The sequence below is a fragment of the Manacus candei genome, unplaced genomic scaffold, assembly GCF_025592945.1.
Source record: "Manacus candei isolate 608988 ecotype Guabito, Panama unplaced genomic scaffold, ASM2559294v1 h1tg000151l, whole genome shotgun sequence".
Classification (NCBI taxonomy): domain Eukaryota; kingdom Metazoa; phylum Chordata; class Aves; order Passeriformes; family Pipridae; genus Manacus; species Manacus candei.
The window spans coordinates 1,737,734-1,754,782 of NW_026138199.1; the positions used below are offsets into that span (position 1 = coordinate 1,737,734).

Genomic DNA, 17,049 nt, shown 5'->3' on the forward strand with positions numbered 1-17,049 from the left:
TCAAAAGCTTTTTTTTCCCTCGTCTGGAATGTGTTCTTGTGTCCTGCATCTGCTTGTGTGTGCAGGCAAACAGCCCAAAGGCTGAGATCAGTCACCCAAATGTCCTGGTTTTGCCCATCCTCAAACACAAACTGAGGCACTCGGGGGGCCCTGGGGAAGGTGTGTCCCAGTCCAGCCCAGCTGCCTCAGTCATCTCTCTCCCATCAAATATGCACAGTCTGTCACTGCACCATGAAAAGTCCTGAGGAACCTCCTGGGATCCAACCTGGTTGTATCCCAGCTAAAATTCCTGGGATCCAACCTTCCCACCCACTGGGACGAGAGAAAAGCCACCTGAGAAGACACTGATGCCACACTTCAAGCTGTGATCCCTGCCCAGACTCCTGATAGGATGGGACACCCAGAATGGACACAGAGAGAAGAAAACATCCATTTTTTTTATAAATAAATTGTGCTACCACTAAATGTAACCAGCACAGACTCCAGGCTCTTTCATCTTTGGCACAACATCATGGCTTAGGTTTACCCAAGAGACTGACATTGGTCATCCATCCTTCCCTCACATTATACAGTCACTTCTTTTTTGCCCAGGCAACATGATGGGGGTTTGAAAAATACTCTTAAGACTGAGACGAGTCATTTAGTCTCCTGCTGCTCAGCAAATGAAGTCTGCAATTTCCTGTACTTGCAGCACAAGAAGAATAAGGTAACACAAAATTGGTCCCCTCAGATTTTCAAGAGGCCACGTTTTTGAAGCACTGTACTTCTTGCAACTCATTTTTCTATGCAGTAGGAATTAAGTCTGGTCTTCAGAAATCTCCAAACATCCACCTTGGAAAGTCAGGCCTTCTAAAGCCTCTTAATAGGGGATCCAAAGACAGACAACACCATCAGTCACCTCTTAGTATCTTCCCAATAAAGCCTATTCCAAACCAGAATGATGAGAAAACAGCAGCCAGACTGAAGAATAATTGAATAAAAACAGCTGCACTAGAATAGACTGAGCACTTAAATAAGTGAATACAGAATAAATCCTAAACCCCTATGTATTCATAACGAAGAAAAAAAAAGTAATTTAAAACTGATTAAAAAATACACAAAGATCATTAATCCAGCCCTGAGCTGATGGGATGAGAATGTCATGGTTTGCACAGGATGCATCCATGGAAATACATCCCAGTTACCTGCAAGAGTGGATTTAGAGGCAGGGAAGTCACAAGGACCCCTTCATGTCCCACCCAGGCAGAACATTGTTTCATTGCTTAGGAAGAGTCCAGGCAATCTCAGCTCCACGTGGGTGTTTGGGGGACCCACTACACCTGAAACTCAGATTAATCTTCCTGGGTGGCCCCTGGGAGGGGTGAGCTCAGCACCAAACCCTTCCCCTCCTGCCAGTGGCGCCTGAGCCCTGTGGCAGAGATGGGAGTGGATGCTCAGAAGATGCTGAGTAGGTCATTCCTGAAGGTGATGAGGGCACAGACTCAGGTTTGGACACAGACTAGAGAAGAGAGAGGAAAATGGGTGTCTAGAGGGCCCCACTTTGTACCAGCACCAGCACCACCAGGTCTCGGTGTCCAACATGTGAGGGAACAGTCTGTGTTTCTGTCCTTCAGCACCAGCAGTTCTCTAGATCATAACCAGGGTCATCTGGCAGCCCAGATCCTCTATTTTATCTCTTGTGATTGAAGCCACAGCAATGCCATCTACTCCATGCCATTCCCGACCCTCCAAAAACAAACTCAACCCCAACAAAATCTCCAAACCCCAACATCAAAACCCTTCATCCCAAGGTTCTCATTATGTGGCCAGAGGGGACTGAGCTGACGGCTGAAGAGCTCCCACTGTCTCCCAGCCTCCAGCCCAGTATGCCCAGTTACCTCCATTCCAGGGCACACATAACTAATTGTTAGGGATGGCCCATGGTCCTTTTTCAGTTGGTGACTCAATGTTCAAGCAGCAAAGGAGCAAAAGGAATCAGGAATCCTGATTTCTCCTCTTCTGTTCCGATTTGTATTTGAGGTTTCCTTCTCGCCCTCCTTTCTCCCTGTCATTGTGCTGGCAATCACCTGGCCATTTAAAAAATGAAATTGCTCCTTTATCAGCCTTGTACTTGCACTACCCCTAATTACACTCTCACATGGAAATCTCTGAGCGAGCTCTTTGTGTCCAACAGTCCCTTCATCAGCCTCATTAAAGCAATCAGGGCTGGCTCCTCTGCAGAAAGGGGGACATGTGATTTAATCTGAAATTAGACACTGCAGCTTATCTGACACTCTGGGAGACTGAGCCATCCTTCAGCACAGGTATCTTCCTACAGTGTCCAACAGGTAGGGAGAGCAGAGAAATAGGAAAGGAAAGTAACCTAAAGGAACCCCAACCCAAACCAGGAGACAGCAAGAGGTGACAGTGCCACAGCCAGGGAATGCTGCTGCAGATGCCATCTGCCAGCACTGAAGGCTGCAGAGTGTTTATGGAGATAACTCTTCAGTATGATGCTGGTCCCTCTGCTCATGTGCTCATATGATTTGTATCAGAGAGACAAACCAGGGACAGGTCACTCTGTGTGAGGATTTGCCCCGGACAAAGGCTCTTCCTGCTCCATAAGGTTTGCTGTAACCAGATCCCAGGAATAGCCACGGCTGGAGTTTGTGTCAGCAAATCTGGCCTCCTCTCCCTGAGCACTGTGGAATTCACAATCCCATCATTAGCACCTCACACCTCCTGCAGGGCCACACTCCATCTAACACCGAGAGGATCGGAGAGGCAGAGGGGGGAACTGGCCATTATGAGCCCAGAGACTAATTTAGGAAATAGTTCTTTCAAACAGACATGGAAAAAGATAAAAACTGAGGTATTTGATGCATCTTTGAAAGGTTATTTGCTGCTTTCTGTTGAATTTTGTTCAACCACCACAAACACTTTCCAGAGCAGGAGGAACTGGCACAGCCATGGGATGACCACCAGCAGCACCAGATTCAGAGACCTGAGGGCCCCAAAATGGGCCATCACTGGCAGGAGGCACAAGAAACCCAGCAATGGAAAAACATGAACCTGGAGAAAGCTTTGTCTGAGCTCTTTCCCTAAAACTTAGTTGAAACCCAAAGCCACAAAGCATTTCTTCTTTTGAGGCCTTAGGAGGTTTAGTTCTCAATATCTGCTGTTACAAATACCTGACTATCCTGTTTAGCCACAAACACTTCTTTTTTTTCCTCTCAGTGCTCTGAGCCACATCCAAAATCTTCATGTGGCTGAAAACCACACGATGAAACCTTGGCCAGCCAGGGGGGAAGGAAGTTTGGTGGTTTGCAGGCAGGAAAGAGGGAGCAGGTTCCTGGGGGACTCATTGCTCACAGCTGGGCTGAATCACCCCTTCTCCCCTGCTTCCCTCAGCCCCCAGGAATGTACCTTGCCCTGCAAAGTCTCTGCTGGTGTGACCTTGCAGCTCACACCCTCCCAGTGGTTACACCTCTTTGCAAGTGTCACGTAGGCAGCTACTGTGGGAATTCCACACTTTGAAGCTGTACCGTGGTTAAAAACACCCCAGGACAGTTTTGCAGCCACTGAACAAGTATTTCCTCAACTGCTTTTGACATTTGATGAACTCCCTTGTTTGCTTTTTGGATTTGGGGGCCATAGTAACAGGAATGGGATATCTGATCCCTTTCCTCCAGCTCACCCTCCAGTGAACCCAGAGTTGTTGCCTTCGGTGTCAGTCTCTGGGTTTTACTGATGGCACATTTCATCTGTCATCAGGCTGCCCCTCATCTGCCTTGGCTGAACCCTTAGGAAGTTCCTGACAGTCTGCCCTGGGTTCAACTCATCTAATTGATGTTTTATGCCACCTGCAAAATTTGCCAGATCATGGATAAATGTGTCACTACCTCAGTGTCACTAATTTTATTAAGTTTATGGCCCTTCTCACAACTCCCACTAAATGGTTAGACCACTTCTAAATTATTAGACCACTTCTGAAACTGTGTGTGCAGCAGAAGCCCTTGGTTTTACCCATTGCATCCCAAGGGAAACTGCAGGTGGGAGACCCTGCAGGACTGTGCTGAGGGTCACCACACACAGAGGTGTGTCCTCAGGGCCAGACAGTCACTGAAATCACCCCTAACTCATGCCAAGCTGCAGCAGAACAAACAGAAGGATTCCTTTACAAAACCCAGACCAGACAATGTAATTTCCAGGTTTCTAAAAGCATCATAAAACCCTCCAGTATCTCAATTTACCAGACAGGGATACTGCACCAAGACAAACAAGGAGCTTCCAAAGAATGGCACAGCACAACAGAGGAAGGGCTGGGTATGGAGACAGGACCTGGCACAGAAATCTCCTCTTTCCTGGCTGCAGGGATGGATCTTTTGCAAACAGGAGTTGCCAATCTCCAGTGGAAGTGCAGGAGAAGTCAGAGCTGAACAAGTCTCCACCATTCAGGATGGACACGCCCAGGGAAGCCTGGGGTGAAGGTGGCATTGTGACCATCATCCTGCTTGAGTCAGGCACCAGCAGCTCCAACAAGGTTTAACACTGGTAGTTTTACACTCCCCAGGATGACCCAGCAAACCCAGGGCTCCTTCTTGACCAAACATCAGAGCACAGTGGGGCCCTCGTTTTGAGTGGAATTTAATTCAGATAACAAGTCAGGATGGATGCAGAGATCAATTATCTCCTTTCTCTTTGAGCCCAGACATCCAGCCAGCTTCTTACCTGGCACTGTTTGTGCCCCTGTCCAAGCCATAAGCAGCCAGTGTCTCCAAGGAATTGGTGTGGGAAATGGTGTGGGAAACGGTGCCAAAGGCTTTCCCAAAGCCCAGGCAGACACATCCACAGCCTTCCTCATCCACTGCATGGTCACCTTGTCACAGAAGGAGACCAGGCTGGGCAAGCAGGACCTGCCTTTCCCAAACCCACGTTGGCTGGGCCTGATCCCTGTGATGGGACTCAGAGTGATCTGCTCCATGACCTTCTCCAGCACCAAGATCAGGCTGACAGGCCTGGAGTTCCCTGGATCCTCCTTCTGCCCCTGCTCCTGCCACATTTGCAAACCTCCAGCCAGGACTGCTGGGAAATGATGGAATGTGGCTTGGTGAGCATTTCTGCCAACTCCCTCAGCACCCCTGGGTAGATCCCATCCAAGACTTGTGTGTCTAAGTGGTGCAGCAGGTCCCTGACCATTTCCCCGGGGTTTATGGGGGCTTCCTTCTGCTCCCTGTTCTTCTGTTCCAGCTCAGGGGGCTGGGCACCCACAGAAAACTGATCTCACTGTTAAAGACTGAGGCAAAATACCTCAGGAGTTCCTTCTTGAAGAATGTCCAGCCTTCCTGGACTCCTGTGCCCTTCAGAGTGGCTTCCAAAGGGACTCTGCCAACCTAAACTGGCCAAAGTCTGCCCTCAGGGAATCCAAGGTGGCATCAAGTTCTGCTGCCCCCCCTCCTGACCCCCATGACTGCAAAATGCACATCAGTTCAGCCAGGGGCTCCAAAGGCAACTCCAGGAATAAAAATGCATCCTGCTCATTCCCTCCCTGAGGGAACTGAACCTTAGATAGGGTGAGGAGGAGGAATTTATGGCACTGCAAGAAAACCAGAGATGATCACACAGGACAGCTCAGGCCTGTTCTGTTCCTTTCTGCTTTTTATAATATCCCTGGTGGGTCCCCAGAGCTCAGCTCTTACCTAAGGCAATTTTCCACATTTCTTTGAGTGGGAAACAATGAAGTGGGTGTGTCCCCACAGTGCCCTCCTCGTGATCCCAGCCCTGCCAGCACGACCCCCCTGGCACTGTGTGGGACACGCAGTGATGCTGCCACCATGGGTGGCCAAGGCACTGTCCTAAAGCAGGTCAGTGATTCTCCAGCTTGTCTGAAAAACATGAACACTGGTAGAGTCCATATTCCATTGAAAAACCTCCCAGGAACTGCTTCCTGTAGCAGTACCCTGTGCCCGGGCAGCCAGACCACCGGGAGTGGGGAGGGCAGTGTCACCCAGGCAAAGGAAATGTCTCCTGATGGCATCACATCTGGGACACTCTGCCCAGGGTTTTGTGCTTCCAAAGTCAAATGGGGTCAGAAAAACAGAAAAAAACGGGAGGGGAACAACATCTTCGGTGAAGGGGATGGAAGAAAAGGTGAATTTGGGGGGAAAAGATAAAAAAGTGAGTCATTCTAACATTCAACTGAACCACAGACAGTAAAAGGTGGAGGAACAGGCCAACGATGTGGGAAGATGTAAGAAATGCTCAGGGTGGGGAGACATCTATTATTGACACTTATCCTGCAGAGGGAAACCAAGAAGTGGAAAATTCAAGCTAAACATGAAAAAGATGGACAATGTGTTCAAGGAGGTTTTCCCAGCACAAACTGTGGTGTGGATTTGAGCAGGATGACACCTCCTGAATGTGCAGCTTTAAAGCACCTCTCACTGAACACAACTTCTTGCTGCAAATGCACTGCAAGAGCTGACAAAAACATTGGCACCTCTGTAACATGCACAGAGGGCTCTCCAGAGATGGGCAAACAGGGAAATCAACACAGAAAACATCCAGAAAAACCCAAATCTACACAGAAGTTTTTACTAGCACAAAAACACAGGCCTAAGGATGACTTTTAATGGCATTTCTCCATCAGCAAAAGCAAATCCTCTTGCCAGTAGAGCCTGTTTTGATGGAAGAGTTGTGGGATACGGGGACAGGAGGCTCTGTGGCTGCATGAGCTGCTCTGTTGTGTCTGATCCCTCATCCTGGAGCTGCCCCTCCAGGAGTGTCCAAGAGAGACCCTGGGATCTCCTCCAGTTAAATGAACCCAACACAGAGCAAGGACAATGTGAGCAAACACTGTGTTTGGATGGAGAACTGCAAACCCAGAGCAGTTCTCTGTTACTTCTCTGCATGTTCTGCTTGAGTGAAGGATTGATTCAATTTTGGGTTGTGGCATCAGATCTCTTCCAGTCTAATAGAGGGAAAATTACAGTTCCACTCATTATGGCTCTCTGTGCTGTGATACAGCTTCATCCTCTCCAGCTTTGATCATTTAATTGTCACTGCAAACCACCAGGAAAACACAGCACTGGCAGAAAAAACAATGTCAATACTATTATGCTGCTCTACAAGGGCTGAGACCCTGGGGTTGATTGCTAAAGTGCAATTAGGGAGGAAACCAGACTGAAAAAATGAAAGTACAGCCAGAGCAAGGGGAAAGTATTTCATCCCTGCCAGGGGGTCACCTTTAGCCACCAAGGCACGAAGAAATGTGGAAGGACATTGATTGTCTGCACAGACTAATTAGTCCCTCCTGGGCTTCCCTTCCATTAAATCCAATTGCAGGAGCAGAGAGGTAATGCAGGAACTTGCACAGTCTCTCTCCTTGTTTAATGATTGAGCCACGTGTCCCTGTCCTCAAAATGCCACACAACAACCAGGCAGCTCTTGCAGAGCACGTGCAATGCAAACTCCTCAGCCCACCACCACGGGGGCATAAAGAGGGGAGGAAAAGGAACTAATGATCTGCTGCAGTGTTTTGTGCTGACAGGGATGCGGTGGCAGCATCACAGAGCATCTCATCTGCCTCCCCCCTCTCCCTGCCCTTTTTTGATGGTTTCCCTGGATGTTTTTAGAATAAATTAAAGCTCCATCACTGCCAGTGCAAGGCTGGGATTTTTGTATTCCCAGCACTAGTCAGACAGGTTAGGTCATGACCCAAAAGCCCACGTGGGTAAGCACACACACTGTTCCCTGGGCACTGCTCCAACACCACCTTTTCCCTTTTGAAGATCAAACACAAACAGAATAAAATACGAGATTAAAAAAAAAAAAAAACAACCAAAACCCAACCTCCCCAAACACACACAGCTGATTCATAAAATATTCAGAGTGAAAGTCTAGCACAGAAATCCCCACAGATGACCTGTCTCAGTCCCATTTCTTCCTGCCCTGCTCCCATCAGGATTGATTAAATCATTTCCAACAGCAACGACTCCGCCGGCTCAGGGTGACTCTGCTCTGACACAGACACTTCTTCTCCCCAAAACAGCTTTTCCTCCAAGCTCTTCCTATTCTTCTAAGTGCTGTGAATGATTCTGGATGCCATGGCTGCTTTAATTACAGGCTGATTGCTGTCCCTTTGTTGCTCGTGGTGTCAAGGAGGAAGGGCTGCCTTTCCTGGCCCCAATCCAGCACCTCATCTCTCCCTGGGCCTGGGGAGGCTCTGCAGGGGCTGGAACACTTGCTGGTCCTAAGGAGATCATCAAGTTCTTGAATAAAGTGTTCTGGATTGTCAGGTACAAGTCCAGAATCATTCCAAGCTGTCCTGAGGATGCTGAATGGAAATGAGTCCAGAGGAGGCCCCGGAGATGCTCCAGGGCTGGAGCCCCTCTGCTCTGGAGCCAGGCTGGGAGAGCTGGGGGGGTTCCCCTGGAGAAGAGAAGGCTCCAGGGAGAGCTGAGAGCCCCTGGCAGGGCCTAAAGGGGCTCCAGGAGAGCTGGAGAGGGACTGGGGACAAGGGATGGAGGGACAGGACACAGGGAATGGCTTCCCACTGCCAGAGGGCAGGGATAGATGGGAGACTGGGAAGGAATTGTTGGCTGTGAGGGTGGGGAGGCCCTGGCCCAGGTTGCCCAGAGAAGCTGTGGCTGCCTCTGGAATCCCTGGAAGTGTCCAAGGCCAGGTTGGACGGGGCTTGGAGCAACCTGGGCTGGTGGGAGGTGTCCCTGCCCATGGCAGGGGGTGGGACTGGATGAGCCTTAAGGTCTCTTCCAACCCAAACAATTCTGGGATTCTCTGAAATATCCAATGTCAGAAGCAAGTGCATCCATCCCTGCATTCTGCCCACCACTGCTGCTGTTTGCTAAACCTGGATTAGATCCAGGTTCTGTCCCTCCTCTCTCTTTTGAACCTGCCACTCAAGAGTTTATTTTAACCCAGTTACAAACCTTCAAAGAAATGATCCCTATGAGAATTTGGCTTCTAAAATGCATAAACATAAATGCATTTTTGGGTGCATTTCTGTGTGCCTGTGCAAAGAACCCCCATTTTTGACAAAAACACACTTTCAGGGTACCCATGACACCTCGTTCCCCAGGTTGGAACCATCCCATTAAATCTCCCTCCACATTTATTTCAAGCAGCGTTTTTTCTGTGCCATTTACTGAAAGGTTGATGCCATTAATTAGCATTTTTTCGTTTGCCAACTTTTTCACTTCAGAAGCAGAACTTTCAGCAGCCCAGCAAAAATCCAGTGCTGTTCAAAGCCAAGTCCATGCCTTAGTGATCTTGATTTGAGCTGGTTTTTACTTACAGGGCTAAATACCACCCACACTCCAGTCTTTAATTAGTCCATTCATTAACTGCTGAAATGCACTCACTACAGAATGAACAGACCTGGGATGTAACACTCAGTGCAATCTCTCAATACACAGATTCTGGCAAAGAAAAATCAGCTTTTGGGAGCAACACCTTCCTGGGACTCAAAGTTCATTCCATTCTGTGGATGAATTTTCTCTGGCTTTCAATCCCCTCCTGGTCCAACTGGGACATACAGAGGATGCTCAGCACCTCTGGGCTGCTCCAGGTTTAATCTTGGAGGATTTCTTCCTAAAGCCACCTGTCTCCTGGCCCTGGTTGTCTCCCCCCTGAGCTCTTTGCAGTGCCTGTCCCTTCTAGGGGGGTTGTGGGGCTCCAGTTTGGACCCAGCTTTGGTTTTGCCAGGTCATTGAGGCACTGCCCAGGGAAGGGCTGGTTTCAGCCTGGCCCCAGTCAAGGTGAAAAAACTTAATATTCCTGCCCTGGGACAAGGCAGTGAAACCTCTGACTGCAGGGAATGTGTCCCAGAACTGCATTTTCTCTTCTGTCACCTGATCCAAACCTTCTTGTTCTCCAGCCTGTTAGAAACCAATAAATATCCCATTTACACTTTCCAAGGAATGCACTGGTGGGTCCTGGGGACAGGTACAGCAAAAAATCCCCTTTCCCCCCGTGTGCTCTCCACTGTCACAGCATTTAGGGTTAAATTATTACAAAGCAGAATTTCATCCTCTCACTCGAGAAACAAACCCCACTGTGACACTTCACACAAGGCTGGGGAGGAAATTTTTTCTAGCATTCTGTCCAAAGTGGTGTTTACATTGGTTCCTCCTATTATTGCTTAATCTTCTGCAAGTAATTCCTCTGCTTTTAGAGATCACTGCCCCCCAAATGGAGCTGCCCCATCCACAGTCACCGGGATTACTGGTAGGCAGGAAAAAGAAGAGTCATCTACTGACTTTTCCAATAACTCTGTAGTGTAGCAGCCAAATTTGGAAGGTCTTTAACATAGAAAACATATTTTACGCTCAGCCTAAATGCTAATTGTGGTGAGACTTATGAAGCTGATACCTAATGAGGCTGGTTGGATCTTTGTTAAACAAACAGAGCAGCAGAAGCTCTGCTGCCCATTTCCAACACAATTGCTGCCCATTTCCAGATTAAAGCACTGTTGTGTTAAAAAAGCCAAATTTCTGCACATAACAAAAAACAGTAATTAAGACAAACAGCACACAAGGGAAATTTAACTGCATTGTTCTGCTGCCTCTCTGGAGTGAGGCATCCCCAGCCCAGCTCCCCTGGGTCCCAGTTTTGGGATGCTCATCTGCTCCTCTGCAGTGGGAGGGCAAAGGGGGTACCTGGATGTGAATGAGGTATTAAAAAACCACTTTATGCTTCACTAAAATGGCCTCAAGTTGCTCCAGGAAAGGTTCAGGTTGGATATTAGGAAAAGTTTCTGAAGTGAAAGAGTGGTTGATCATTGGAACAGGCTGCCCAGGGCAGGGTTGGAGCCACCACCCCTGGAGGCCTCCAAAAACCATGGAGATGTGGCACTCTGTGTGTGGTTCAGTGACATGGGGGGATTTGGTCACAGGTTGGACTTGGTGATCTTGGAGGTCTTTTCCAGCCTTAATGGTTCCATGATTTTATGATTCTGGGAGAGACGAGAAGCAGCAACGAAACTGTGACTGAGATCAACAGCACCTGCTGTTAATTCCTGGTTCCTCAGCCTATTCCACATCCTAGGAATGACCTGGAGAGCTGGGAGCTGCACCCCCAAGGGAATGGGAGGGAGGATCTCAGGAATGCCAGGGAACACTCTGGAGCTCCAGCAATGAACAGACCAAGTTTAGGCACTGACAGCTCTGCAGCCCCGGGTTCCAACCCTTCACCAAAATGAGGTCAGGGGGCATTTGTCCTGCTCAGGGGGGTGATCCCAGCCTGAACCAGCCCCCCCACACTGGGCAGGACTGTTTGCCCAGGATAAATGAGCTCTGTGCAACTCAGTCCCTCAGCCCTACCCCAAACTGGAGTGTTTAATCACTCTGATGTCGGGCACTTCTGTCCTGGGTTCATCCCAGGTTCAAACACAGCTCAGAGATGCTGTTATCAACCTGCACACCAACCTTCCTTCAGGACTAAAGGGCCCTCACTCCATGCCTTGTGCACTCTTTCTGGTTTCAACATATCTTATAAATAAAAAAATCTCCATAGAAATAAATCCTAGAGTAAAATAAAATATATTTGCACTTAAAGTTGCAAATTACATAAATTAAAAATAGGAAATACTACATGTAAGTTTTTTCACTCAGTATTAGTGGTCTGGCTACAACTGAGATGGTGATCTTTTAGATTTTGTTTTTAATGTTTTGGAAGAGGCCTTCTAGTGCCTTAAGGGGGCTTAAAAAAGGAGAGAGAGGGACTTTTTATAGGGGCAGAGAGAGACAGGACAAGGGGAAATGATTTTAAACTGCCAGAGGGCAGGATTAGGTTGGATATCAGGAAGAAATCCTTCCTGGGAGGGTGGGGAGGCCCTGGCACAGGTTGCCCAGAGAAGCTGTGGCTGCCCCTGGATCCCTGGAAGTGTCCAAGGCCAGGTTGGAGCAACCTGGACTGGTGGAAGGTGTCCCTGCCCATGGCAGGGGGTAGGATTGGATGAGTTAAAGGCCCTTCCAACCCAAACCATTCCATGATCCTGTGATTCTAAGAGATGTGGCATTGCCAAATTTGTAATATTTTTAACATGGATAAATGCATTTTATTATTTTGTCATTCATTAGAGTGGCTGAGACATGAACTGCAGTCAGAGCTACAGAACCTGGTATTTTAATACAATCAGGGACTTGAAGACCCTTCCACTGGCCAGGTGCCCTGTCCCCTGCTGCCAGCCCTGGTGCTGGTGGCACTGGCTGTCCTGTCTTACAGGATCCTTGTCTTCCCTTACTCCATGGCCAGGATCTACACTGAAATCCCCCGAGTCCTCCAAGTGCCAGAAAGGAATTTTCAGCCATTATTTATGTAAAATTCATAAAGTATTTCACAAGATGAAGAAAAGGTGTTTTCTGATGCCTCTGACTCGTTCCAAAAGCTCCTGTGGGGCTGCTCCTCCTTCTCTCAGGGGAGGTTTCAATGTCATCCAGGGATTCCTGGTCACTTCCAGCTTCCCTTTGGTATCAGCCAAGTTCAACAATGTTGTTATTAAGACATGCAGATGGAACAGGGAGGATTGATTCTTCCCCACAAATGAGCCACAAAACTGGCTCAGGCTGAGCCCATCCCCTGGGGGATGTTTGCTTTGTCACATCTGGTTTCTCCTCATCCCATGAGGCTTCAGCTCATCCTCTTGAAAGGCTTTGGCAAAGTCTTGCAGGGACCTCCTACATCTTCATTCCCACTGCTCCATCAGTGAGTGATTTTTGGGAGCATCACAGGAGGAATCTGTTAGAACAGCAGGAGGAACGAGAGAAAAGAAAACTTCCTCTCGAGTTCCTCCCCCTCCATCACACGCTGGGGAAGCTCTCCCTGGGGAGCACTGTGGCTCTCCCTGGGGGTGTGAAGGGGCTGCAGAGCTCAGCTCACAGGGGAGGGGTCCAGGGGCTTGGGAAGGGGGTGTTTATTCCCATCCTGTTGTCCCTTAGCAACAGAGACCCAAACAATTCTCTCCAGGAAAGAGAGAGTGGTCTCTCCTGACCACACCAAGGCTTCCAGCAGCTCCAGTCCTGCAGGGAACATTAAATTCCTTTCCCTTGTTCCCCAGCCCCATGAATAGCCAGCCCTAAACTGCTGGAACAACAACACCTGAGCACCCCAAACCTCCTGCCATCAGCAATGACACAATTCCCAAGTGCCAGCCTTGAAATAACAGGAAGTGCCTTGATTTCAAAGAATTTTGGATGTCAGCTTGACATCCTGCACGTTATGGAGCAACTCCTTCAAGGCAAACACTTGATTTTCAAAAGTCTTCTCGAGACAGCCCAGACAGCCCTCCTGCCAATCCCATGTGGAGCCTGGGAGCTGGTGGGAAGCCCAGGATGATTTTGCAGGAGGAATGGTCTCCTTTGGAGCCTCTACCCTTCGGAAGGGTCTCTGGGTGGGACTGGCAGCTGCAGCCAAGTCCTTCTTGGTTCCTTGTGATGTGTGTTTTCCTGGTGTGACCTGCAGCTGAGCTGGAGGTGCTGGAGCACATCCTTGTCCCTGCCACCAGGATCCTGGGGGTTTGCTGATTCTGCTGAGTTCCACACCTTGGCTCTGCCAGCTGCTGGGAGAGGAGGGAATAGACCTGTTCCACCAAGTCTGACATTCCCCAAGTGAGCTCCAACTCCCCAGTGAAAGCTCTGAATACCTAATTACAAGAAATGATAATAATAGACTGGATTTATTTGCAGAGCAGGGAAGCCAAACAGCGTCTGGCTACACTGAAATGTCATGAACAAAACAAGTCCAGCTGCTGGTCCCTCTTCTGCCCTGAGGTAACAAAACTGTACAACAGCACAGTGAGGACAATCTGAGAACCAACAGCAACAAAAATCCTCACAAAGTATCACTTGCTGGTCTTTCTTCAGTGGTTCTTTCTCTCAGCACTGGGCACTGATGATTTCTGATCTCCAGATATCAATACCATGGACAAAACTCCCAAAGCCACTTAGGTTATTATAACATCTCAACATCCCAGAGGATCTCATGGATTGGGCTTGGATTATCACCTTCCAGCAGACCATCAACCTTCATTCTGCTCTACAGGACCTGGGGGTTGTAATTATTAATGAAATTCTGTGTGTTGCTTTGGTAGACACAGAAATGCTTCGAGGCTCACCCTCATCCCAGGCCTTTCCCCATCTTCACACTGGATCTGAGACAAACCAATTTGTAAAAACTGGTTCAATTATCTCTCATTTCCTCTGCTTCCTGTCTCCTGCCAAAGCCAAGCCAGGAAATGAGGACTAATCCCAGGGAGACCTGAGATACCATCAGTCCCCCCAGACAGCAAGAACACCAGGAGCTGCAGGAGGAAGTTTTGTCCTACCATATTTCATTGCTGGGCAGGTGAGAGGTTCCAGGGGAGCTGGAGGACCCTCAGGCACTCACCTGGACTGGTGGGATGAGAACTTTTTAAGCCCTACTTATTTCTAATAACAACAAGGAAGGAGCTGGTTGTGAAACACCTGGCAGGAGGCATTAGGTCATCAGTCCTGAATCTGGGAACACCATGATGATCTTTTAGAGCTCCTACAGCCCAAACTGGGCCCCAATCCCACCTGCCCTGCAGCCAGAGCAGGGCTGGACATGGGCTGCACGCAGGGTCAGGGGGTCACTGCTTCAGGTGGCCCAGATGGGTTCCCACATGATAAAGGAATTGGTGACCAAGTGATTGACTTCCTCCCATCTGGGCAACTCACTGCCTCAGCCCAGGCACCTGGGAGGAGCTTGGTGACTATTCCCACATCTTACAAGCCCACACATCCCTAAGGACCATCCTCCCCCATCCTGGATCTCCAGTGAAGTTTCAGCCATCCCGTGGTTTTCCAGAGCCACCCAGAGCAGGGTGAGGGGAGTCTCTGGAAGTGTCCCTTCCCACCTCCCTGCTCCTCCCAGGGGCAGCTTGAGAGTCACAATTTCTACCTTTAGCAACTGAAATAACTCGTGATTTCCCTCTTTTGTTGCTGCAAAAGCCAAGAGGGCCCAGGGAGAGGGAGCTGGATCCTGCTCTCCCTTACACATCATCAACACAGTGACTGAGGCAGCTCCAACCACACGTGCAAAGCCACTGCAGGAGACAGGGCAGCTCCATGGCCAGAGCCCTCCTTCCCCTGATGATGTGTGAGGAGCTGAGTAGAGCCAAATCCTGCTCACAGGACCTACAGCTCAAACCCCCCATCGCTGAACTCGGAACTGAAGAACATTTGATACCTCAATTATTGAGGAAAAAAACTCTGGAAAACCCATAATGCTGTTTTCCCAGGCATTTCTCTGCAACTGGACTTAAAAAAAACCACCTCAGCTCTCTCTTAGGCACTTGCTTTTAGCTGGGGCATCAGAGAATTGCTGTGCAGAAGTTTCAGGGTATAATGATAATAATAATAAAAACAATAATAATGGTGGTGATCATGATGATAAGAAGAAGAGGAAGAAAAAGAAGAAGAAGAAGAGGAGGAAAAAGAAGAAGGACAAGGAAGAGGAATAAAGAGAAGGAGAAAAAGAAGGAGAAGGAGGAGAAGAAGAAGAGGAAGAAGGAGACGGAGGATAAGAAGAAGAAGGAGATGGAGGAGAAGAAGAGGAAGAAGAAGAAAAGAAGAAGAAAGGACAAGAGGAAGAAAAAGAAGAAGAAAGAAGAAGAAATATTATTTATTGAGCGACTTTATTTAAACTGCTCTTCTGTAGCTTAAGCAGCATCTGGCCATGACCCAGGCAATCCCTTTCAGAATTCCCTCCATATTCTCCAGCCGTGGAAAGTCTCACTGAGGTCCTGCTATTTTAGAAACCATTTCTACAGATAGTTTTCCAACTCCAGATAAGAGATCTGTGCCACACCAGTGTTTTCCTGAGCCTCAGGAGCACGCTGCTTCTCACGGGCCCCTCGCTCAGCACACGTGGCTGATCCAGGTCGGGGAGCCCCCACTTTCCAAGGATGCAGCACAACATTCCTGCACGGGCCATGGGATCACTCTGGTCCCTCTGTTCCCAGATATTATGCCCCACTTGTGGGTCAGATCAGAGCCACAAGCAGCAAAGTGGATGGGAAATGAGTCAGTCAGGGATGCAGCCCCTCACAGGGACACACCGGGAGCACGGAATTCTCTCCAAGGAATGTGGAGCTGGTGGGAGGGGGAGACCAGCTCCCAAGTCAGGGGGGGAAAATGCCATGGGTCCAACCACTTCCCCTGGGAGTTGAAAAGGACTGTGAAATAATCCCTCCTTGGAAAGTTTCCCACGGAAATCTCGCCGGGAGGAAAACGTGCCAATGTTTGTGTGTGCAAAGGGCGGAAGGGCCAGGGCTGGGAGGGGGGGAGAGGGGTTAAACAGGATGAAAAATGTATAGAGAGGAAAGTCCCCTGGGAGCCCCAAGTGCTGCTGATGACGCTGAAGGGCTTTCACTCGGAGTCTCTGGGTCAGTGCAGAGAGACTGTGACGAATCAGAGCCCTGGGCAGTCCCCAGCTACAGGAAGTTCAACCAGGGGAAGCGCCGGATTCTGCCCCTGGGATGGGGCAAGCCCGGATGGACTGGGAGTGAGAGGCTGGAAAGCAGGGCTGGGAAGGGCCCTGGGGGTCCTGGTGGTGCCAGTTGTCCCTGAGTCAGCAGTGCCCTGGCAGCCAGGGGGGGCAACCCTGTCCTGGGGCAGCAGGGAGGGGATTGTCCTGCTCTGCTCTGCCCTGGGGCGGCCTCACCTCAACATTGGGGCAGTTTGGGGGGACACAATGGAGGGAAGGGATTGAGCCATTGGAGAGTGTCCAAAGGAGGGCAAAGAGATGGGGAAGGGCCTGGATTTGAAGGCGTGGGAGGACACTGAGGGCACTTGGGGTGTTCAGCTGGAGCAGAGGAGACTGAGGGGAGACCTCAGTGCAGTTCCAATTCCTGGGGAAGGGCAGAGGAGGGGCAGGGACTGAGCTCTGCTCTGGGGGAGCAGGGACAGCAGCCAGGGAACGGCTGGAGCTGTGTCAGGGCAGGCTCAGGGTGGATCTCAGGCAAAGGTTCTTCCCCCAGAGGCTGGTTGGGCACTGCCCAGGCTCCCCAGGGCAGTGGGCACAGCCCCAAGG

The 17,049-nt window shown here is 49.5% G+C and overlaps 1 protein-coding gene across 2 annotated transcripts in view; it reads right to left on the reverse strand.

Annotated features, from left to right (window-relative positions):
- Positions 1-17,049, reverse strand: part of HIVEP3 (HIVEP zinc finger 3) — a 120,119-nt gene that overhangs the window by 23,567 nt on the left and 79,503 nt on the right. The gene's annotated exons all lie outside the window — the stretch shown is intronic.